The sequence below is a fragment of the Sarcophilus harrisii genome, chromosome 1 (assembly GCF_902635505.1).
Source record: "Sarcophilus harrisii chromosome 1, mSarHar1.11, whole genome shotgun sequence".
NCBI classification, from domain to species: Eukaryota; Metazoa; Chordata; class Mammalia; order Dasyuromorphia; family Dasyuridae; genus Sarcophilus; species Sarcophilus harrisii.
Window position 1 is genome coordinate 625,529,432 of NC_045426.1, and position 24,118 is coordinate 625,553,549.

General features: G+C 35.4%; 1 long non-coding RNA gene across 1 annotated transcript in view; it reads right to left on the minus strand.

The window, feature by feature from the left end:
• LOC105749385 overlaps window positions 1–24,118 on the minus strand; it is a 134,055-nt gene that overhangs the window by 5,982 nt on the left and 103,955 nt on the right. Inside the window, exons 6-7 of the long non-coding RNA XR_004231103.1 lie at window positions 15,646–15,823; window positions 29–126 (exon numbers count right to left, since the gene is read on the minus strand). This is a non-coding gene — a long non-coding RNA (uncharacterized LOC105749385). The remainder of the gene's footprint in view (window positions 1–28; window positions 127–15,645; window positions 15,824–24,118) is intronic.

Genomic DNA, 24,118 nt, shown 5'->3' on the forward strand with positions numbered 1-24,118 from the left:
TTAACCCAGCTTGCCTCAGTTTCCTTACCTGTGAAATAAGAGTGAGAAAACAGCAGACCCACAATGGCTAAGTCCAGAGAGTGAGAAGCACCATTGGGAAGAAAAAGATGAGGAAATTCAGGTTGCCTGGGGAAGAAAAAAATGAGGAAACTCAGGTTGCCTCTTGACCAAGCAAACATTATCTTCCCTGACAATACTTCCTTTTCTGATCACAAAAAATTTGAGCTGGAAAGGATCTTAGAGAACAAGATGTTCAAGCCTGAACTACACAGGACCTTGGAAATTATCAGTAGATAAATAAGTATAGCCTAGCTCAGAAATGGGATCACAACTTGATAATAGTGTCCAAGCCAGAACCATAATTCAAGGTTGGACATCTTCTAGTTCATAATGTTTTCTGGAAGTTTGAGCCCCTTATTCTAAGATTGAAAGGTAGTAGAGGGGAGGATTTGCCCTAGTTTGGGGGTAGGATAGATGTTTTTATGTTTCTCTTCTTTATAAATCTTTTCAGGAAACATATCTTTGTAAAAGTTCATTGGTGTTAATTGGTTATCAATGATATTGAGGCAATTAAGCAGCTAAGTGATACTGTAAAGATATTGATTGGGGAGACTTTAATAAGTTGGTTGATTCTGAGGTCAGAATACAGAAGAATAAGGGGTTAAGCCAATAGCATTAAAAAGATCCCATTCCTCTCAATATATTAGGGCTACTTGGCCATATACTCTTCAGGGATTCTGTAGGGACAAGTAGTGACTGAGCTCTGGAAGCACAGGTTATCATTAGAGTTGATTATGGAATCATAAGCCTTAGAGTTTTACAAATGGCATATTTAACTATGGTTTTATAAGACTTAATGACTTGCCCAAGGACATGTTGCTAACACATGGTCAATTCAAGATTATTATTTTAAAATATAATATAACTGAATATAATATAACTGAACAATCATTTAACCCAAGTTTCTTGACATAGAATCCAGTGCCTTTTCCAAAATGCCATACTTCGTATTTACATCTGAATCAGGCTTGAGCTATCTTTTCATCAATGATTTCTTTTAAATAACATGGGACATGATTAATACAAAGTCCACCTTATAAACAAGAATTAAAAAGTATCATTGGAATATCTTTCTCTCAGATGATCAAGTTTGCCATAAAGTACTAAGAAGTTCATTAATGGTGGCTGAGTAAAATGTTTTAAATATAATTTTCAGCCTTATTTTTGTGTCCAATACTGCTATGGCTTCTCTTGGCTTCATAAGAATGAGATGTAGACACCTGTGCTAAGAACCTGACAAGCAGCAGAAACAGCATACATAGGATTATCATTAAGAAACCTGGAATCTCAGTTATTCTGTCACTGACTGGGACTTCCAAGTTATTCCATCGCTCTAGCTTCAACTTCTTATCTAAAATGAAAATGGACTAAGTGGTACCAAAGACCCTCTAGTTATTTCATGCTTTGATTCTTAATACTAAATTATAAATCTACAATAAGGATGTCTAATCTTTGGAGAGTGATGTCCACTTTCTCATTTATCCAAAGAGCATGTATGAAGCTCATATTATAACCTACCACTCACCCTAATTCCTATGTTCTAATAGCATTATAATAATCATTTATAGTTTATATTTTTATATAGGGCCCTACATATACTATCTCATTGAGCTTCATATTGAATTAGATAGTACATATATTATTATAACCATTTTGTAGAAGGTAAAGTCAAAGAGAGACATTTTACAGATTTAAAAAAATACAAAAAAAATTACTTTTCCTAATTCTCATAGCTAATAAGTGATAAAGTCTGGATCTTGGACAAGACTGACTGCCAAGAATGGAACAGAAGAGATAAAACAAATACATAATGTTTATTCAAGATAGAATGCTGACAAGTATCAATTAAAATATAAAGACAGAGTATTTTGGAGTTGGTTAGAGGGAAAGAGTTGAGCATGGAGGTCAGGAGAGAAGGCTTTAGGGATATTCAGACATTTGTGTTTAGCCTTGAAGGACAGATAAGATTTTAGCATAGCTGTTGAGTTGTACTTCTATATTCAAGGACATTGTGAAATGAATGAGAAGAAAAATGAAGAAATGCAAAAAAAAAAGAAATAAGTTTGATATTCAACCTAGATTTTTAATAAATGCTGCTTTCAAAGAGTTCTGAGAAAAGATAGATAGGATATCATGAGCTGTAATTCTACAGAAGAAATCAACTCAAGAGGGATGGGAAGTTCTCAAGAATGAAAATCTAAAGAGTCAAAGAGAAACAATTTTAATGTGGGAGGAAAGGGGATATTTAAAAAAACTAATGTGAATGGATAGGGAACTCATCAAATAACTTAGATTTTTAAAAGACATGGAATATGATACAAAGTTAGAAATTCAGGGTGAATATATCAGTGTCATAATTTTATAAGAATATTGTCAAGAGCACTAAAGGTCAAAATGACCTGAGGCTAATGGAAAAATCTAAGGACAAAAAATTTAAAAAATTGTTTGGGAGTTGAGTGGGGTAGATATATCTCTGTTATGGAGTATCACAGAATCCAGAATTACAGGATTTAGGAACTGGATGGGAAGTCAATGTCCATAAGTTCAAGCAACAACAGAAAAAGAATTTCTTCTATCATATTTCTGAAAAATAGTGGTCTTCCTAGACTTTGATGAAAAAGCTTCAGTGAGGGGAAACCTGCTACCTCCAGTGCCAAGCCATTCCATTTTGTTGTTATTAATTAGTTGCCTGACTTTTTTATTCCATTTGAGATTTTCATGGCAAAAATAGTGGATTGATTTGCTATTTCCTTCTCCAGATCATTTTACAGATGAGTAAACTGGGGCAAACAGGATTAATTGACTTACCCAGGGTCACATATCTAGTAAGTGTCTGAAGCTGAATTTGAACTCAGATCCTATGGACTCCAGGACTAGCACTATATCCACTGAGACATCCAGCTTTCATTCTATTTTTTGATAGATCTTATTGTTAAGGTTTTCTTTGCTTCCAGTTGAAATTTGCACCTTGCAACTTCAATCAATAGTTCTGCCTTTTCCAGTAAGCAGAACAATTCAAATCTCTTCCAAACATCAGACTTTTAGATATCAACTAAAATGTACTCTCTAAATCTTCTTTTCCAGAGTATATTCCCAGTTCATCATTACCTAAACCAATCTCAAATGATACACACACAAAGACCGTTAGAAAGGAACTTTCTTTTGGGATGGAGGAAACAATAGACCACAATCACAGAAAAGAGAAAAAAGGAAAGAATCAAAGACTCCATTTTCACTTTGCTTCTGTTTTCACTATAGAGGAGATTGTTCTTTGGACTCCACAGGACAGAACAAGAATGGCAAGTAGGGCATAATACCTAAATAAGTAGCACCTACCTATCCTGGAGGAAGCAAATTCACTGATTCATATGGCAATACCCTAAAATAATGAAAGAACTGATAGTAGGGATTGAGGAGGGTGTGATGTGGATCATAGAATCATAGAAATAGGGAAAGGTAACATAGAATTATATTAGGACAGATGTTTTCCTGGTTTTGGAAAAAGGGAAGAGAAAGAATTCTAAACACTTTGAGCAAGTAAGTCCGACAAAATTCTAACACATTTTGCTACAGTAAACACGTAGAAAAGTTAAGAGAAGATAATAACAAAGTCATAATTGTTTCAAGAACAGGTCATACCAAACTAACAGTATTTACATCTTTTTTAGGGTTATTACACTTGGAAATCATGAGAATTCTATAAATGCAGTTTACCTAGATTTTAGGAAAACATTTGTTATTTCATTTGCTATTCTTTTGGGAAAAGATAAGCAAAATGGTGTAAGCGATATAATTTGGTAGATTTAGGATTGATTGGCTATTTGGATGAAAGAAATCATTAATCTTTTGACATCAATTTGCAAGAATGTCTTCAGAGGATTGATTAGAGAATCTATGTTGTGGCAATTAAGGGGACAAAATTAAATAATCTAATTTATGTACTTATTTGATAAACTTTGCAACTTCTTATATATTAAGATATTATATTCAGTATGTCCTTTTGCTTCACTTTTAAAAAATGATTTGGCATTGAGTTTGCAAGATTTGTGATACTTTTTAAATCCTATATCATGAAAGCAACTTTTATTCCTTTGGATATTAAGTGTATCTTTGCTGAACAGTTCATTTTCTCAAGTCTAACCATGATTACAATCCATAGATTTTCTAGAGATTTGCATAAGACAAGTTTCCAGGTCATTGAAATATTTATATCCAGCTTTGGGGTTTATTTTTTTTGACCTTTCATCATTTGTGGTAATGTACAAGGGTACGTTGCAGTACTACATATTCTCAGGAATTGTAGAATAGTTATGTTTGTCAGTCTGTCAATACATTTAGTAGAGTTAATTATTCCCTCAAGAGAGTATGATTTCCAGATCCACAGAAAATAAAACTTTTGGGATAGATCTTTTTATATCCTGATGAAAATGTCCAGATCTTTTCAGCTCATCTATACTTCTGATAACAGTTTTGGTATATCTTTGAATGACAAAAGGAGTTTACTAACTAGAAATTATTCTTTCCCAATCTCTAGTGTACCAATCTTTATATCATCTTGCCTTTGACAAGAATTTTTTTTCTTCATAAAAGTGATTAATAGCTAGGCTTTTCACACTGGTCTTATTGTTCTTTGACCTTCAAAAAGCAAGTGCTTAACTACAGAGAAGTTAATAACAATCCCTTCATCTACAAACTTCCTCTAAAAGTCTTATTTTCCAGGACTTGCAGCACAAGTTTGTCAATTCTTCTTCTTTTTTTTTTTCTTTCTTTTTTTCTGTCTCATGATTTGAATGATCCTTGAAATTCTTGACTTCTCCACTCCAACAACTTCTACGATAGCTTTAAAAATCATTGAAGTGTACTACTTAGGAGTTACAAATTTTGCATGTTCCCTTGAAATAATATCCATTCCTAAAGACCACAGAATTAGGAACCTAACAAAAGGGAAGAATAAAACACCTGTGTATAGCATGAAATTTGCACTCAAATGACTGAGAACTAACTAAAAGAGGGAGGAAGCCAGTCCAATCTAGTTTTAGTTGGTCAAAGTCAGATGTTCTGAATTAACTTTGAGTCAATAGAAGTACATTTGAATGACCATTGCTATTATGAAATCAAATCAAAATGATTGTCCTTCATACGAGATGTGGTTTAGACAATAGTATAATTTAATGAATTCATACTTGATTTACTAGTCAGATGAAAAAGAATAAAATGATTTGATGTTAACTTAGAAAGAGATTTCTGCCAGCCTGTTCCAGAAATCTATATGTTGCCCTATGCATTTTATCACTATCTTGGACAAAAGTACTTCTGGAATGCATCTCAAATTTGCAAATAACACAAACTGGGAGGAAAGATTAACACACTAGATGCCAGTTGGTATTCAGAAACTTGGCAAGCTAGAACAAGGGGATTGAACCTAACAAGGTGAAAATTAGTGGAGATAAATGTAAAATCTTAATGCAGTTTAAAAAGAATCAATCTCTTAAGTACAAGATTGGGGAGATAAAGATAGATAGATTAAACTGACTTGAAAAAGAGTTGAAGTTTTAGTGAACGGCAAGGTTTATGTGAGTCAATATGCTATGTGACAGAAAAGAAAGCTAATGTGATCATAGATAGCATTAAAAAAGGCAGAATGTCCAAAATTAGGGAAGTAACAGTCTTGTTGAACTTACTAAATCTTAAAGGGGACTGAGAGCTCCAATCTACATTAAAAGAGAGGCCATCCAATCAGGGGAAGAAGAAGAAAAGGGTAGTATAGCCAAATGGTTGATTCCATCTTGAGGGATACCAATATAGCTGTTTGTCAATATGACATAGGTACTGAAAATTTTATAATTTTTCAGAGTACATTTGCTGGATGTGACAATGTCCTGAAATTTATCCAATTTAATAAACAGTACTTCCAGAGGCATCCCAAACATGAAGAATCAGGCTCAAATTTGGGACTTGAGTTTGAGAAAGGATATCAATAAACTGATGACTATATAAGAAGGTACTAACCAGCATGGTAAAACTTCATAGGATATTCATTTGGAGAAATTAAAGATATCTAGTCTGGCTTCAAGGACTTAAAATATGGAAAAAGGTTAAATTTTTTCTTCTAGGTTTCAGAAGGTAGAATTGGAAGCAATGGGAAGAAGTTGCAAATGGGCAAATTTAAGCTTATTATGAAGATAAAATTGCTAAAAAAAAAAAAAAAATTAAAACTGTCCAGAAGTAGAATGAAAGGTTTTCAGGAGGAAGTCAATTCCATTTCACTAGAGGTCTTTAAGTAAACATTGGGTCAGACTTTGGATATCCCATCCAATTCCAAGATTCAGTAATTCTGAATTTCAAAAGCATATAAATAATTTAACTTCATATCCTTATATATATATAGGTTAAAGGAAAAACTATATATTGACTGCAAACTCCTCATAAATCAGTACCACATTTATTCACCTTTCTATGTCCTCTATATCACCTTGCATAAAATCTTGCACTCAGTAGTTGCTTGATAAATGTTTAGTGAATGTTGAAACAGAAGCATTAACTTTCTATGTATAGCACTGATTATATCTCAGTAGTAATAAGAATGCTTCTCCCATAATTTTACATAGCTGTGATTTCTTCATTCTGGGTATGTTGAAACAGAATAATTAACTTTCCATGTATAGCACTGATTATATCTCAGTAGTAGTAATAATATTTTCTCCATAATTCTACATATCTGTGATTTCTTCATTTTGGGCAATCCCTCTGAAGATACAGAGTGCAATCCATTCACATGATCTTATCCAATGGCTCCCCCCCACCATATACCTATATCTTCTATTAATGTACTACAGGTAATCTACACAATGCTGAGAGCTTTTCTACAGATGTTTTTACACTTAAAGAGAACCATCAGAGCAGAAGAGTCGGTTATTAATATTTAGATACAGGATATAACTGGCTTATCTCCTCATCCAGTCATATGTTTCTCTCATATATCTTTCAGGCTTTTTTTCTTTTGTGATTCTTCATCAAAAACATGCTACAGTCACTCAAAAAGCATCTAATAAATACTTATTGTGTTCCAGGCATTGTGCTAAGTACTGGAGGATACAAAGAAGGCTAAAATAGTGTCCCTGCCATCAAAACACTTACATCTTAATAGGGGAGAAAATACTCAAACAACTATGGACATACAAGATATATACAGAGAGTAAATTGGAAGTAATCATAGAAGAAAAGAAGTAGCATTAAGGGGGACTGGGAAAGATCATGCAGAAAGTGAGATTTTAGCTGAGACTTGATGGAAACTGAGGTGAGGTCAAGGTAGAAGTGAGGGGAGAGAAAAAGCCAGAATTTGAAATAATCACTGAAAATGCAGTCAGAAGACAGAGTGTCTTATAGGAAAAACAATAAGGATGCCAGTATCACTGATCATAGAGTAGGTGAAAAAGAAGGAAAATAAACAAATGCTAGGAAAGTAGAAGGGGGGCTATTTTCTTTAATTATGTACTTCTTTTTTCCCTAGATGGACTGCATCTTTAAACCTTTGGAGACTATGGTAGCTTATGATTATAATACTAATAATTATTTATATAACACTTTGGTCCTATCATTATCTTCACTTTACAGATGAGGAAACTGAGGTACACTAGGATTCAGTGACTTGCCCAGGGTCACACAGTGAAACGTCTGAGGCAGATTTTCAATTCAGGTCTTTTTGATTCTAAGTCCAGAGTTCTATCCACTACATTACCTAGTTGCTTCACAGCTATTAAATACCCCCAGAAGAATATGGACATTTAAAAGGTTGATTTTTGTTTCAAAGAGATATTTGGATTCATCAAAATATTGCTTGATTGTCCAAATCAGCATGTCAGTTAATAAGTATTTATTTAGAAGTTGTTTACAACTACTACATAAGAGGTACTGATATATAAAGACAAAAATGAAACAATCCCTACCATTAAGGAGTTTAAGTTCTCTTGTGGTTTATATTGTACGAAATTCAACCCATTCTCAGCAATTCAGCACTAAGTTAATTTTCTGTGTGCAGTTTCTTTCCAAGATATCTGTATTAATGGACCAGCTGTTTGGGTGGTCTGTACAACTGCATATCACAGTCTGGAAAAAAGTCATTCTTCAATTGATTTGTTTTTTTTCTGTGGGGAAAGTTAAGATGAACTCTCTTGAGTGACTGAAAATGTCATTTGGGGGCTTCAGCAGTGTTCCCAGGCTTGATGCAATCAGCCCAACATCATCTGCAAACATCTGGAGGATCTTACTATCTCTAGGGAGTCGCTTCTATTTGGATCTTGTGGTAGATCTCTTGTGGCAGCAGTGACTATCTTACGTGAACATATCTTTCTTTTTTGTCTTACCTGATATTAGTAATTTGAAGATAATCAATTTATCCAAGACAATTATCCATTAAATCTTTCAAAGACATATGACTAACACATCTGTGGAAGACAACTTATTGGAATAGAGCCTTTAAGGCACTTATGGTTTGTTTAACAACAGTCACTGGGATTTTGTACTCTCTGTACCTTTCAGTCAATTGTGCAACTGGGTGGTCTGCTATAAAATATCATTTGTAAAAGCTTGTCTATTTCCTTCTTGTACTTTTATCAATGATGCTCTTCAGAGGTCTAAGGATTATTCTTATAAGAGTTTTGGAGAGATGAGAAAATAAAGATGTGGATTCACAGTTACTGATATTTTCTTGATTTTTTTTCTTTTTTAGGAGCAATGACAGCCATTTTCTTGTAAGCATTTTCTATCAATCAGTCAATCCATAAATATTTATTTAACACCAACATCTTTGGAAGGTAGATGGTATTGTTATTCCCATTTCAGAAATAAGGAAACTGAGGGAAAGGTAAGAGATTTGATAAAGGTCATAATGTCTTTCAGCTAATAAAACTCTTTTTTTGGTTGTCTTATTTCATTTAATCTTTACAACACATTTGTAGAGTAGTCAAGGTGTTCCATTACTCAGATGAGGAGATTGAGGATATAAAAACTGAAGTGATTTCCCTATTCACATTCACACAAGCTAAGTAGCAGTGCTACAATTAGAACGCAGAGCTTCTGATTTCAAGATAGTGTTTTATGTCAATTTAGGAAATTAGGTCTTCCTGCTTTCAAGACCAGGGGTTATATCCATTCAGGACTCCACCAAGTTGTGAGGCGAAACAATATGTCCCCATGTAAGTAAATCCAGTGCACCATTAATGCAAAGTAATTCAGGGAAGGCATCAAGGTAGGCTTCCATGGAGAAGGTGGTATTTCTCTTTCAGATATTTTAAAAATCCATCCATAAGTGGTTTCAAAATACTAATAACAATAATAATAACTCTGTAGTTTTAAAATTTATAACAGACCTTCATCACAATAGTTCCCATTTGAAATAGTAAATATCCTCCCCATTTTATAGATGAGGATACTAAGCAGAAAGGTAAAGTGATTTGCCAATTGACAGATGGCTAGCACTCCAAATCAGGATTCCTGATTCCCAGGTGTTGCTATTTTCCCAGCCCCACCAGTGATCAAGAATTTGCCTTACTCCTACCCACAAAACTTCTTATGGCTTTTGTTTTCTAAAACTTGGTTCATTATTTTCTTCTTTCTTAAACCTCATCTATTTAAAATACAATCATTTTTTAAAAGGAGAATCAGAATAATTGCCTATGATGAAAGTATTTTCTTTATGATAACTTTCAGGCAACAAGATGCATTGAATGCTCAAATAAAAGAAAGGAACCGTATCCCAGCACAGCTGTATATCAGAAATAGCTAGCTTTGGAATCCAGCAAGCCCACAGCAATGCAATACACTTTTAATCAAGATGATGGCACACAAATTAAAGGTGGGATTATAATGCACATAACATCTATCTATGGTGTGTCCACCATAATTGTACAGAAGAAGGAAACTGCTCTTAGAAGTAAATCCTGTATAAAGTAGATCTATGTTAAAAATCTCAATTATGTAGTTTGAGCTGATCACACATTTTATAGATGATCTCATTATTGATTGTAAGCATCTCTCCTCTCAAGTATTCAGGAAAAATGAAAAAATACATATATATATTTTAAAAAGTTCCAGGACTTAGTCCCCATTCTGTTACTAGCTTTGAGACCTCCTCAGCACATCTCTTTAGAGTCTGTTTCTTCATCTGTAAAATGGAGATTATACATGTATACTATCAATGTAAAAAAAAAAAGTCACTAGCCAAGTCAAATAAGATAAACAGTGTTAAGTGATCTATGAGTAGATAGATTCCTTGGGGGAAGGAAAGATATTAAGGAAGCAGTGTTCCTCCCCTCAGTGGGTCTCAAAAGGGGAACATTGGAACACAGATCTTTCTATATACAGAGGATGGAAATAATTACTGGAGAGGGTTTTATTATGATTTTTATGATTACATTCATAATTATAACTGTCCCTTACATGTCATAATGCTTTTCAGTTAACAAAACCTTCTTAGTTATGTTATTTCACTTAATATTTACAACACATCTATAGAATAGTAAGGTAGGACTATTAGCTCCATTGTTCAGAGGAGAAGATTGATGATTTGAAAGCTGAAGTGATTCCCCTATCTATTCACATTCACACATCTTAGTTAAGTGGCAGTACAGGTTAGAGAGCCCAAGTCTCTTAATTTAAGTTACAGTCCTGATCTTCTATATAAGTCCACTTTATAGTTTTGCTTCCATGATTAATAGGAAGGTCTATGTAAATACTCATAGAAATATGGGTTATAAGTCTTGATAGGATAATATACATTAGCATGGTAAATTATGAGGGCTTTTCTGTAATTCATTTTTCTTTGAATGTTGCTTTGAATGACTTGAGTAATTAGTTTCTGGCTTCCATAAGGTACCTCTCAGCTCTGAAATCCTGTGTTTTGAGGTACTGTTCAGCTCTGATATTCAGTGGTCAAATTATATCTTTTGGATTATTTTGAAAAGTTATTATTTGTAGTCAAATTAACAACATTCATGCTACTTTTTAAAAAATTAGATTACTATGCTGTTTCTGCAAGCAAAGACAGCCACAGTCATGTTTATATTGGTTACTGGTGCTTTAAATTATGAAGGAGCAATGTAATATTGCTCTTTAGAAATGTTTAATTACTAAAGAAAATATAAAGACAAAAAATACTGTTTTAATTTTTTAAAAGGAATTCTTTTATTCATATGATCTCCTGTAGTTTTAATAGGAATAGATGTATTTTATCAAACTATCTATTGAGATAATCATGATTTCTCTTGGTTTTGTTATTGACATGTTCAATATGTTTTCCTAATATTGAGCAAATTTTGATTTCCTTATATAAATCTCACTTGCAAAACCTTGTGTTCCAAATTTTTTTTCTTCCCTTTCCCTCACTCCCTCCCCTAGATGGCAAGTAATCCAATATATTAAACATGTGCAGTTCTTCTATATGTATTTTCACAATTATCACAGTGAACAAGAAAAATCAGATCAAAAGGGGAAAAAATAAGAAAGAAAACAAAATGCAAGCAAACAAAAATAAAAAAAGTGAAAATACTATGTTGTGATCCATCCTCAGTCCCCACAGTCCTCTCTCTGGGCTCTCTTCATCACAAGTCCTTTGCAACTCTGAATCATCTCACTGTTGAAAGGAGCCACATCTGTCAGAACTAATCTTGTTGTTGTCATGTATAAAGATCTCCTGATTCTGCTGCTTTCAGTCAACATCAGTTCATGTAAGTCTTTCCAGGTCTCTCTGTATTCATCCTGCTGGTCATTTCTTACAGAACAATAATATTCCATAACATTCGTATACCACAATTTATTCAGCCATTCTCCAATTGATGGGCACCCACTCAGTTTCCAGTTTCTGGTCACTACAAAGAGGGCTGCCACAAACATTCTTGCACATGTGGATCCCTTTCCTCCTTTAACATCTCTTTGGGATATAAGCCCAGTAGTAACACTGCTGGATCAAAGGGTATGCACAGTTTGATAACTTTTTGAGCATAGTTCCAAATTGCTCTCCAGAATGGTTGGATGTATTCACAATTCCACCAAAAATGTATCAGTGTCCCTGTTTTTCCACATCCCCTCCAACATTCGTCATTATCTTTTCCTGTCATTTTAACCAATCTGACAGGTGTGTAGTGGTATCTCAGAGTTGTCTTAATTTGCATTTCTCTAATTGATAGTGATTAGAGCACCTTTTCATATGACTAGAAATAGTTTTGATTTCTATATCTGAAAATTACTTGTTCATATCCTTTGACCATTTATCAATTTGAGAATGACTTGAATTTTTATAAATTCTCTCTATAATTTAGAAATGAGGCCTTTATCAAAACCTTTGAATGTAAAAATGTTTTCCCTATTTATTGCTTCCCTTCTAATCTCATCTGCATTAATTTTGTTTGTACAAAAACTTCTTAATTTAATATAATCAAAGTTATCTATAATGTACTCAATAAGTTCTTGTTTGACAACAAATTCTTTCCTTCTCCACAGATCTGAGAGGTACACTATCCTATGTTCTTCTAATTTGTTTATCATATCACTTTTTATGTCTAAATCATGAATCCATTTTGATCTGATCTTGGGATACAATGTTAGGTGTGGGTCAATGCCTACTTTCTGCCATACTAATTTCCATTTTCCCAACAATTTTTGTTAAATAGTGAGTTCTTATCCCAGTAGCTGGGTTCTTTGAGTTTAGGAAACACTAGATTGCTATAGTAATTGACTATTTTATCTTGTGAACCTAACCTATTCCACTGACCAACTTCTCTATTTCTTAGCCAGTACCAAATGATTTTGATGACCGCTGCTTTATAATATAGTTTTAAGTCTGGTATAGCTAGACCACCTTCATTTGCATTTAAAAATTTTTTAAAGTGATATGTCTGATTTATCAACACAAGTATACAAGTATACTCCAAGGACATTACTGTTTCTGTTATGTGGCAATAAAAAATAAAGTTGTTCTCTCCTCAAACATAAAAAAGAAAATCATTGAATCAGCATGTTTAAGCAGGAATACTTATAAAAACATAGAGTATTTGAGCTAGATCCTGAAATCATACAATCATAAAATTGTAAGTAACTTTAGGAGTCTCCTACTTACTTTCAAATGTGATCATTCTGCCTCCACCCAAATGTCACTTGGAGCAAAGACTTAATTTCCCTTCGAAGTAATCCACTCTATGATTGTGACTAAAAATTATGAAGTTCTTTTTCATATAGAACTAAAAATCTGCTTGCTTGTACTTTCCATACCTTGGACCTTAATCATATGTTAGCCCCTCAAATATCTGAAGGATCTTTCAAGATATACATATCAATAATTTATAAGTTTATCAGGTTAACTAGGGGAGGGCAACTAGGGCTTTGCTACAGTTTGCTAAATTTACAGGACATTTACAGCATTTACAATTGAGTCCCAATTAGTGTGCATAATTAATCCCCTGAAGTGGCCAAATGCATTGAATTCACATGAGTCAGGCTGGTAATTGTGCAAAATATGGTAATTGGTTCCAGCCCCACAGAAATTTGCAGTGCTAATTCAAATAATGCAGAACCTCTACAGAGGATTAATTACACTAATTGGAACCTAGCCTTACAACATAAAAACGATGGAAATTAATAGCTCTTTTTTTGGGGGGGAAGGGAAAGGAGGGTTGTGAATGTCTATGAATTCATTAGTATATGGAACTTCCAGTAAAGAAACTCTTTTTACTAATTCAAATCAGTAACTGCTTTCTTTATAGCTTATAGTCTCAGAAAGTTTCCTGGGTCATTGAGTGATTAAGTGAGTGATTTAAGTGTGTTGCTCAAGGTCATACAAGCAATGTCAGAGGTAGGATTTGAAAATAGATTTTCTTTCAGCAACTAGGTAAAGTATGTACTTCAAATCAAGAAAGTATATTACATATATTAATTGTATAATCCTGGACAAGTTACACTCTTTGGGGCCTAGTTTCCTCATCTGTAAAATGGGGGGTAATAATAGCACCTACCTTACAGAGTTTAGTAAGGATTAATTAAAATAACATGTGAAGTTCTTTGAAAACCTTAAAGTGCTATATAAATGCTTTATTATAATTATTATTTTCAACTTCAAGACCAGCTATCTATCACACCATGTTGTCTTTCTGGAAACTGTAAAGGGGAAGCTAACAAGAATAAAAATAAAATAGAAAGCCATTTCCAATTTCACAATTCTATGATTTCAGGATCCAGCTCAAATACTCTGTTTCTATAAGTATTCCTGCTTCAACACTGTGATTCTATGGGTTTTCTTCTTTGAGGAGGAAAGGAACAACTATTTTTTTAATTGCCACATAATGTAGTAGAGGATATAATGTAATGTAATGTAATAGTAGATGGAGATTACAGTGGGCTCCACCTCGTTCTTACCTGTTCTCCTCCTCCTGTGCTGGAGTTCCTATTTCCCCACATGGGCTAGTGTCCCATTCCCTTGCCACTTGAGAATATGTTTAATGTTGTATTCCCCAGATATGACTGGTATTACTCAAAGCAAAAATTCCTTATTGTGGCAATATTTGTTGATACATTCAACAGTCACAGCTGGCAATTCTAGGGTCTGGGATAGCGTGGAGTTAATGTGAACCTCTGGGCTTCCCCTGATCCCATCTGGCCACGGTCCTTGTGCTGGGCAGCAGATGGTCGTCCTACCGTGGTTGGGCAAACTACTCTAATCACGCTGTTCTGACAGTGGGAGAAGGAGACTCTGGAAAAGTCGTCTGGCAGTGATGGGAGCCTCAGGACCACCCAGCTTGAACCAATGGAGGGCTTCCTCCCCTTAGAGAAAGTGACATCTAGGAGGGTCTTCCCACCATGGCCCCGCCATGAAAGCTCCAGAGTGCGAGGCAGGAGGGAGCATGGTCTCCAAGTCAGAAAGCTGGGGCAAAGTCCAGGGAGCTGAGGGCAACAATGGCTGCCTCCCAAACCTAGACTTTTAGAAGCACTGAGCAGGTGAGTGTGTGTGTGTGTGTGTGTGCCCAGGTGTGCAAAGGGGAAGACCTGACAAGGCAAATTCTGTTACCTTGAGGATGGCAAGAAACCTTTTTGTGCTTCATCCATCTCTCTGCTGCAAACATTTTGGAAATGTGTAAACCTATAATTCTCACCTCTGGAAGCATCAGTTGTTGAAGATAATTGAATCTTTCTTTGCAGGGCCCTAGAGGTATCACTGTGGACATCAGTGATGACAGTGAAATCCAGGGGCGGTTGATTCAAGTACTAACGAATCTCAGGATATCCTGCTAGAAGTGGTTTTTCTTTCTTTCTTTTTTTTTTTTAAATGTTTTTGTGTCAGATCTCTCGCTCCTAAAAACTGAGTATTAAAAATATCTGACAATGTTAGGTATTTGAGGGGGAGAGTCAGGGCAGTGAAAGGCAGGGCACCAAGTCGGCAGCAGCCTGGGAGTGTGAGTCCCAACTCTTATCCCTTTACTTTGGGATCAAAGACAAGTCTTATCACATCTTTTAAATTCAGCATATGCAAAATGAAAATCCTAATACTTGCTCTGCCACCCACACAGGATTATTGTAAGGAAATAGCTTTGTGATACTCACAGACTTGAAGCTAAAGTTATTAATTCGATATAGGAACAGCCAGGTGGAGCAGGAGATACAGTGCCAGGTCTGAGCTCAGGAAGACTCATCGTGGGCTCAAAATTGCCCTCAGACGCTGTGTGTCCCCGGGGAAGTCCCTTCACTCTGCTTGCCTCCGTTTCCTCATCTGTAAAATGAGCTGGAGAAGGAAATGGCAAGCACTTCGGTATTTTTGCCAAGAAAACCCCAAATGGGGTCATGAAGAGTCACAACTGAGCATCATGATTAACTCATCCACCCTGTTTCTCACTGGGAGAGCAAGTACTCTCTGAGGGGGTCCTGGCTCTGCTTGTTAGACACAATTCCCAAAGAGTGAATGAACCCTCTAGTTAAGTCACAGAATTCATGGCAACCATTATTCACTGTTCTGTCTACTTGTCCCTGATCCCTTTTCTCATCATCAGTTGTTCCCCAATGAACTCTTAAGCACATGGGTAGGGTGTTCATTTTCATTTTTATTTTTTTAAAGAATCATAGATCTGTAATCTTGCAATTCTCTTCATAGGATCCTAGATTTGGAACAGGAAGAAACATTACATCTAGTCCAATTCCCATCATTTTACATATGATAAAACTGGGCCCAGAGGGAACAAATAATACCCCAGATCATATAGTAGTGAATAAAAAGGAGATTCCATGTAGGTCCTTCAATTCCAAATATTCAAGGCTTCCAGTCAGAAAGAACCTGGACAAAAGTAGTGATCGTGCTTCTGCAAATCCTCTCACAAAAATACAATTTTTTTGTAAATCAGTGGAAGATGGAAAAAAGAGAAAGGCCTTAGTACCAGACATATAATTCTAATTTTGTCATTTAATCAGCAATAGGTATTTATGAAGCCCTTGCTATACATGCTATGTAATGTTTAAGTCCTAAGGCTACAAATAAAAAAGCAAGACAGTCCTTGCTTCAAAGAGATTATATTCTACTAGGGGATGTATTATATATTCACAGATAAGTAAATATATGTATTAAATAAATACAAAATAAGGAAGTCAACAACTCCAAGAAGGAAGAAGAAGACAACTGAGGAAATTAAGAAAGACCTTTTGATGAGATAGGACTTCAGCTAAGCCTTGAAGAGAACGAGGGACTCAAAGATGGAGGAGAGGTATATTTCAAGCACAGGGTCCAGCTTATGCAAAAGGTATGGAAATAGAATATAATACACAGAGAATCGTCATTAGGTGAATCTTTATATTAGGTGAAGGAAATTAATGTTCATAAGTCTGGAAAAGTAATGTAAAAATTAGATTGTGAAGGGTTTTAAATATTGAACAAGAAATTTCTATTAGATTATAGAGGGAAAAGGGAACTTGAAATTTCACATGTAAGGAGTGACATGGTATGTGCTTTAGAAATATTGATTTGAAAAAAAAAAGAAATATTGATTTGAAAGTTACATAAAGGATTGATTGGGCAGAGGGATAGATCAAATAGAAGGCAATTGTAAAATGAAAACCTGGACTAAAGCAGTAGCTATGCTAGTGGAGAGAAGGGACAAATGTGAAAAAAAGTGAGGAGGCAGAATTAAGTGGGGCCATAAAGAGAGTGTTGAACTTGGAATCACAAAAACCTGATTTGAAATCCTGTCTCAGACATTTATTAACTATGTATCCTTGGGTTTGGTCATTTAACCCCTTTCAGTCCTGGTGGTTTCCTCACCTATAATATAGAAATAATAATGGTACCTACTTCATAGGGTTGTTAAAAAGATAAAATGACTGATTTTCTTGTGCAGCATAACTGTGGAAATTTGTATAGAAGAACTGTACATGTTTAGCACATATTGGATTGCTTGTTGTCTAGGGGAGGGGAGCGGGAGAGGGGAGGGAGAAAGATTTGGAACAAGGGTTTTGTGGGGTGAAAGTGAAAAACTATCTTTGCTTGTATTTTGAAAATAAAAACCATTATTAAAAATAATTATCTAAAATGTTCTTCTTAAATGGTTTTGGTTAAATTTAGAATAATAAATTTAGAATCATACATATTGATCTTTCTGTTAAAATAATAATGAAAAATTCATTATTATTCAATAAAATAAAGCATTTGAAAACTGTAAAAAAATGAAATGATATAATGTATGTAAAGTGCTTTGCAAATCTTAAAAGGCCTATACAAATGCTAATTGTTATTATTTTGACTACAGGAACTTTATGACTGATTATAACTTGGTGGGTGAAGGAGCATGAAGATTCCGAGGTTGTAAACATGAATAACTATCAAAATGGTATTGCCCTCAAAAGAAATGAAAATAAATTGGGAAGAAGCTACTTGGGCCATGTTAAGTTGGAGTTGTCTGTGGATTAAGGTGGGAAATGCATAGCATGCAGTTGTAAATATGAGGCTAGAGCTCAAGAGAGAGATACAAGGATTAGATAGATAGGATTGAGGGACATCTACATAGAGGTGATGTTGGAGCCCATCAGAGTTGTTAAGCAGAGAGAGAGAAAAGAAGAAGAAGAAAGAAGAAAGAAGGAAGAAGAAGAAGAAGAAGAAGAAGAAGAAGAAGAAGAAGAAGAAGAAGAAGAAGAAGAAGAAGAAGAAGAAGAAGAAGAAGAAGAAGAAGAAGAAGAAGAAGAAGAAGAAAGAAGAAGAAAGGGAGAGAGAGAGGAGAGAGAAAAAAAGAAGAGAAAGACAGAGAGAAGAGAGAGAGAGAAAGACACAAAGAGACAGAGAGAGAGACAGAGACAGAGAGAGACAGAAATAGTGGGGAGAGAGAACTGCCCCCTGGAACAAAAAGCACAGGTTATAAATGATTCTAGAAAGGAAAGATATTGGCCAGACAAGCAGAAAAATAGCCGTGTCACAAAAAACTAGCGAGAAGAGATTAACTAGGAGAAGGGGGCAGGACAACAGAGCTAAATGCTTAAAAAAATTAAAAAAAAAAAGTCAAGAAATGAAAATCAGGAAAAGATTTGTGGATCAAGTTAAAGCTGAATCTTGAAAGACATGTAAGATGTAGGATTTCATCAAGTGGAGATGGAAACAAGATAGAGGGCAGAAGGAAGATGCAGTGATACACATAACCATTAAGGCAACTGCAGAGAAGTCTGGGCTGCCTCCAGAGAAGTTTCCTCTCACTGAAGGTTTTCACGCTGACTTGTTAGCCTTGTTGTAAATTCTCAGAATTCTTGGTCAGGTACAGGTTCATCTGGTGGCCTCTAAGCTGCCTTCTGGCTCTAAAATTCTGCAAGGACCCTCCAGTCAGAATGAAAGGTAGAAGGAAAGAAGCCAAGGTAGAGAATTCCCAGATGTATGTGAAAAGCTTTGTCGTTTGTCTAGAGCAAAGAATAAATGGGGGGTACTAGGGTGAGATGAGTTTGCAAAGGTAGAAAGGAGCCACATTGAGAAGAGTTTTGAAGGTTAAACTAAATAATTGTATTTTATTTAGTAGATCAAAGGGAGACCCTGATGATTTTGAAGTTCTTAGCATAGTGCTAAGCATACAGAAGATGAACAATAAGGGCTACTTATTTTTAAGCAGAGAAATGAGATTAGGCCTGTGCATTAAAAAAAAAAAAAAAAAAAAAAAAAAAAAAAAAGATGAATCTTGCAGCAACCCTGCAGAATATGAATTGGAAGGAGAAGTTAGTGGAGACACAAGAACAGGCTTTATATTTATTATAATGTTCTGGAAGATAATTGAAGGCCTGATCTAGAGGGGCTTAAATATAGAAGATACTATCAGGGTAGAATCATTGGAATCTGGAAATTGATTGGATATGGGAAGTAATAGAGAATACAAGACAATATAGAATGTTGGACTTGTGGTCAGGAAGAATTGGGATCAAATCCCACCATAATTACTATATTCCCAAGGCAAGCCACTTAATCACTTAGCCATAGAATGGGGATAATAATACCTATATTATCTATCTCACGAGAGGTTCGAATAAAAGAATACATGTAAAGTACTGTAATTATTTTAAAGCTATATAAATGTCATTGGGCAGCCATGTGGATAGAGTACCAGGCTTGAAAACTCATCTTCATGAATCCAAATCTGGTCACAGACACTTAATAGCTTCGTGACCCTGAGCAAGTAACTTAGCTCTGTTAACATCAGGGCCTCATTTGTAAAATGTAAAATGGAGTAGGAAATGGCAAACCACCCCAATATCTTTGCCAAGAAAATCCCAAATGGGGTCAGGAGGAGTTAAACATGACTGAAATGACTGAACAACAATATAAATATTAGTTGCTATTACTATGATAGAGTGAACAGTGCCTTGGAGATCAAGGAAGTAGGTTTGCCGCCAAGCCATGAGACCCCTGACCCAGACCACTTCCTTCTTTTCCATCTGGTCACTGAAGAAGGTCATTTATGTGCAAAACCTCAATGCAGACATAGTCCTAATTTTCATTTTCTTTTTTAAATCTTGACTGTGAGCTCAAGAGAAAAAAAGGAAAATAAAACAAAATAAGATGCAAAGGTATAGAATGATTATGTTTGTAAAGGCCTGGAATTCTTCCTCAGCAATATAACAGTTAGGCAGAATCTTAGAGGTCCTTTTCTTGTCCTTGACTTATTTCTAAGTGCAGATTACCAACCCAGAACACATTTATTAACAATAACTATGGGTGTTTCTTTTCTTGGGTGAAGATCAGCATGTCACTGTCATGTGTAATGTTCTCTTTTGGGTTTTCTTTGGGTCTCTGAGAGCAGCCTTCCTTAGTTCAGTAATCACCAGACAAGTAGTCAGGAGTTAAAGTCCAAATCCTTTATTATCTCTGCCTGGGGCCCGGGCCAGCTTTCTGGAGGTCCTCCAGAATGTGTCTTGGTTTCTGTGGGGGAAGCAGGAGGACCACCACGGTCTCTGTCTTCCCTGGTTCTGATTCTGGCAGAGTTTGTCTGAGCTTATATGGTCTCTTATCAAAGGTGTGAATCTTGTGGAACTATATTAAGTACTAAGTACATATACTGAACGAGAGAACTGTTAAGCATCATGCTAAACAACCATTGTCTTTATCAATTCCACTGACTTAGCACCTTGTAGGAATCCTTGTTTCAAATTCAGTTCTGTCCCATAACAGTCATGAACCCTGGGGAAGGCCAGGTAGCTTTTAATGGTCCTACTGACCCAATAGCCTCCTTCTGAGCATGAAAGGTACTGGAATCCTGGAGAAAATCCTGGGTGAAAACTTTCTTTTCTGGCTTCAATATTCTTGCCCTATCTTATACACTCACTCCCAACTGTGGTTCTTTCAAGTTTCAGCTTTTGTCCCAAAGGCTCTCTCGGATCCTCCACCACTTAACAGGGTCTGGATAACAGACAAAGGCCAGGACAGACAAATGCTTCAGAATCTTACGTTCTGGTTCAGATCCACGACCTGACTCTGTCCTGTCTAGGAGATGGGAAGGGCACAGTCCTGTCGGATACTGCTTTAGTGAAACATATCTGGAATATTGTGTGGAATTCTAGACATAACATGGGAGGAAAAACACTGACAAGCTGAGGGATCTAGGAGAGGGCCATTAGGATGGAGAGAGATTTTACAGCCTAGCAAAGAGGATCATTTGAAAAGATCAGGGATGTATTAACCTGGAGAAGAGAAAACTTAAGGAATAGGAAATAAGGAATAGGAAATAGGAATTAGGAATAGGAATAGGAATAGGAATTCCTAATAGGAATAGGAAAAATTCCTAAAATTCTAGCAAAAAACATTTCTGCTATCAGAAAACTTAGATTCTTCATGGAGAAGTAAATACAAAATAGCTTCTCAGTAATAGATGGCTTCAGAGGTCTCTTCCTGAGCAGTTAAGCTATTCAGGGGAGAGAGTACTGGGCCCGTACTCAGAAAGACTCAGTTTCCTGAAATCTGCCCTCAGACACTTACTAGCTATGTGACCTTGGGCAAGTCACTTAACACTGCCTGTTTCCTCATCTGTAAAATGAGCCAAAAAAGGAAATGGAAAACCATTCTAGTGTTCCTGCCAAGAAAACCCCAAGTGGGGTCCCAAAGAGTGGAAAATGACAGAACAACAGCTTCGAGGTCCCTTCCAACTCTGAGACTCTGACTCCACCTATTTCCAAATATTTCAAGAAATATTTATTAAACATCTACTATGTGCTAGAAACTATGCTAAGCCATTTCCAATGTTCTTAAGATGAAAAGATGAATATTTCCCCTTCTGGAATCTCCTTTGATGATATAACAATTGTGTGAACATTCAGTATCAACACAAACATTTCCTGCTTACAGAAATAGTTGAGTTTTATGTAGCACTTTGCACCAGTGCAATAGGGCTTTGAGAACTGACTTGTATCCTGGGATTTTCAGTTCAAAAGTACAAGTATTTCATTTCAACCCCAAGAGTGATTTAAGATGATACAAATCTTTGAGCTGGAAGGGAAACAAATCATGTCTACGAATTGTTAAAGGGACACACAGTCCATAAAACAAGAATAGAGAAGAAATAGGCACTTCAGGAGTAGATCAACAACAGCAAAGGAAAGATAGCATTCCTGGTCCCACCCAGACTTAATGACACGGGCCCCCAAAACTTGGCTCTAGAAGGCCAAAAGAAAAAACTAAATGGGAAAAAGTGAAAGAAGAACTCAGTCCTAATAGAGAAGGGTGAAAATGAGGAGGATCATCAGGCTTCTACAGGCTTTGGAGGGCAGAAGATTCAGGCTGAAGCTCTTAATTATATTTATCTCTTCAAGAGCTAAGGGCAATCCTCTCCCCCACCTCCAAAAATATTCTCTTTCCCAACTTCCTTTTCCCATGATAGTCCAGGAACAGATATTAATATACTCTGTTGGCTTCTTTTACCTAAACATTTCCTGTTTCCTGATTTTTGCTTCAACATAAGGAGACCAGGGGCTAGTCAACTAGAAGTAAGCATAAATTTAAGTTGTCAGTCTACTTTCTTTTGGAATTTTTAGAAATTTCCCCAATTAGGGTCTTTGAACTATTGATTTATAATAACTTTTCTAATTATTTAAACTACATAAAATAAAGAAAGGGACCACTTACACCAGAGGGATGTTGTATTGCTCCTTAGCTAAAAAGTAAGCTAATTGATACAAGACGGTGTGGCTGACTAAATATCTGGAGAAAAAAGGGATAGGAAGAGTGATGAACTAAGAAGAGATCATGATCTGTACCAGTGGTATAAAACTCAAATAGAAAGAGGGCCTCTAATCCATAAATAAGAATCCCTTCAGGCTACATATTAACTACATTTTACTATTTTACTCTAAAGAATATTAATTCTTTATTATTGTTCTATAAGAAATGACCAGCAGGATGATTTCAGAGAGGCCTGGTGAGACTTACATGAATTGATGCTAAGTGAAATGAGCAGGACCAGGAGATCATTGTACACAGCAACAAAATTATACAATGATCAATTCTAATGGATGTGGCTCTTTTGAATGATGAGATGATTCAGGCCAGTTCCAATGATCTTGTGATGAAGAAAGCCATCTATACCCAGAGAGAGGACTTGTGGGAACTGAGGATGGATTACAACATAAAATTTTCACTCTTTTTGTTGTTGTTGCTTACATTTTGTTTTCTTTCTCATTTTTTCACTTTTTTGATCTGATTTTTCTTGTGCATCAAGATAATTGTATATATATATATATACATATATTGGATTCAATATATATATATTAACATGTTTAATATATATTGGATTAGGGGAGGAGGTAGGGAGAAAGGGAGGGAAATTTGGAACACAAGGTTTTTCAAGGTCAATTTTGAAAAATTATTCATGCATATATTTTGAAAATAAAAAGCTTTAAAGAATATTAATTCTTTATGCCTTATTTTGTTTTGTTAAATATTTCCTATTTTCCTACAAATTTATTAAATATCTCCCATTTTAATCTGGTGTGGGCCACAGTATGTTTGATACCTTTCCTTCAAACAATCCATCTAAGAGGATATAGAAAAGAGATGGGAAAGATTCAGCTTCAACTGTATTCATCAAGCAGGAGAGAACAGAAAACATTGAGTACTAGCATGTTGACTCAATGAAGCAATACCTACCAGTTTTAAACCAATGATTTACGATTTCTTTAGCTTGGGGCTTTTCCTCTGCTAATGCATATCAATGCCATTTATAACTCTGTAGATAAGCAACAGAAAATTGCTTGAAGAATATAAACTTGTCCAGAGTCACATAGCAAACTAAGTGGGCTAGACTGAAGCTCAACTCTTATTGTTTCCCAATCCAGTCCTCTATCCACCATAATAACCTGCCCCCTTCTCCTACTCTTTTCTTCTTTCTAATTTTATGAGTCCATAAGGTTTATTTGGATTTGATGACAACAGCTCTATGAAGTGGATAGTACAGGTACTGTTAACATTTTACAAGTGAAGAAACTGAAACTCTAAATTAGAGGCTTTTGAATATGTTAGATGATCACTATATATATCCACGATATTATAGAAAGGGCACTTGTTCAGATAAGGACAGAT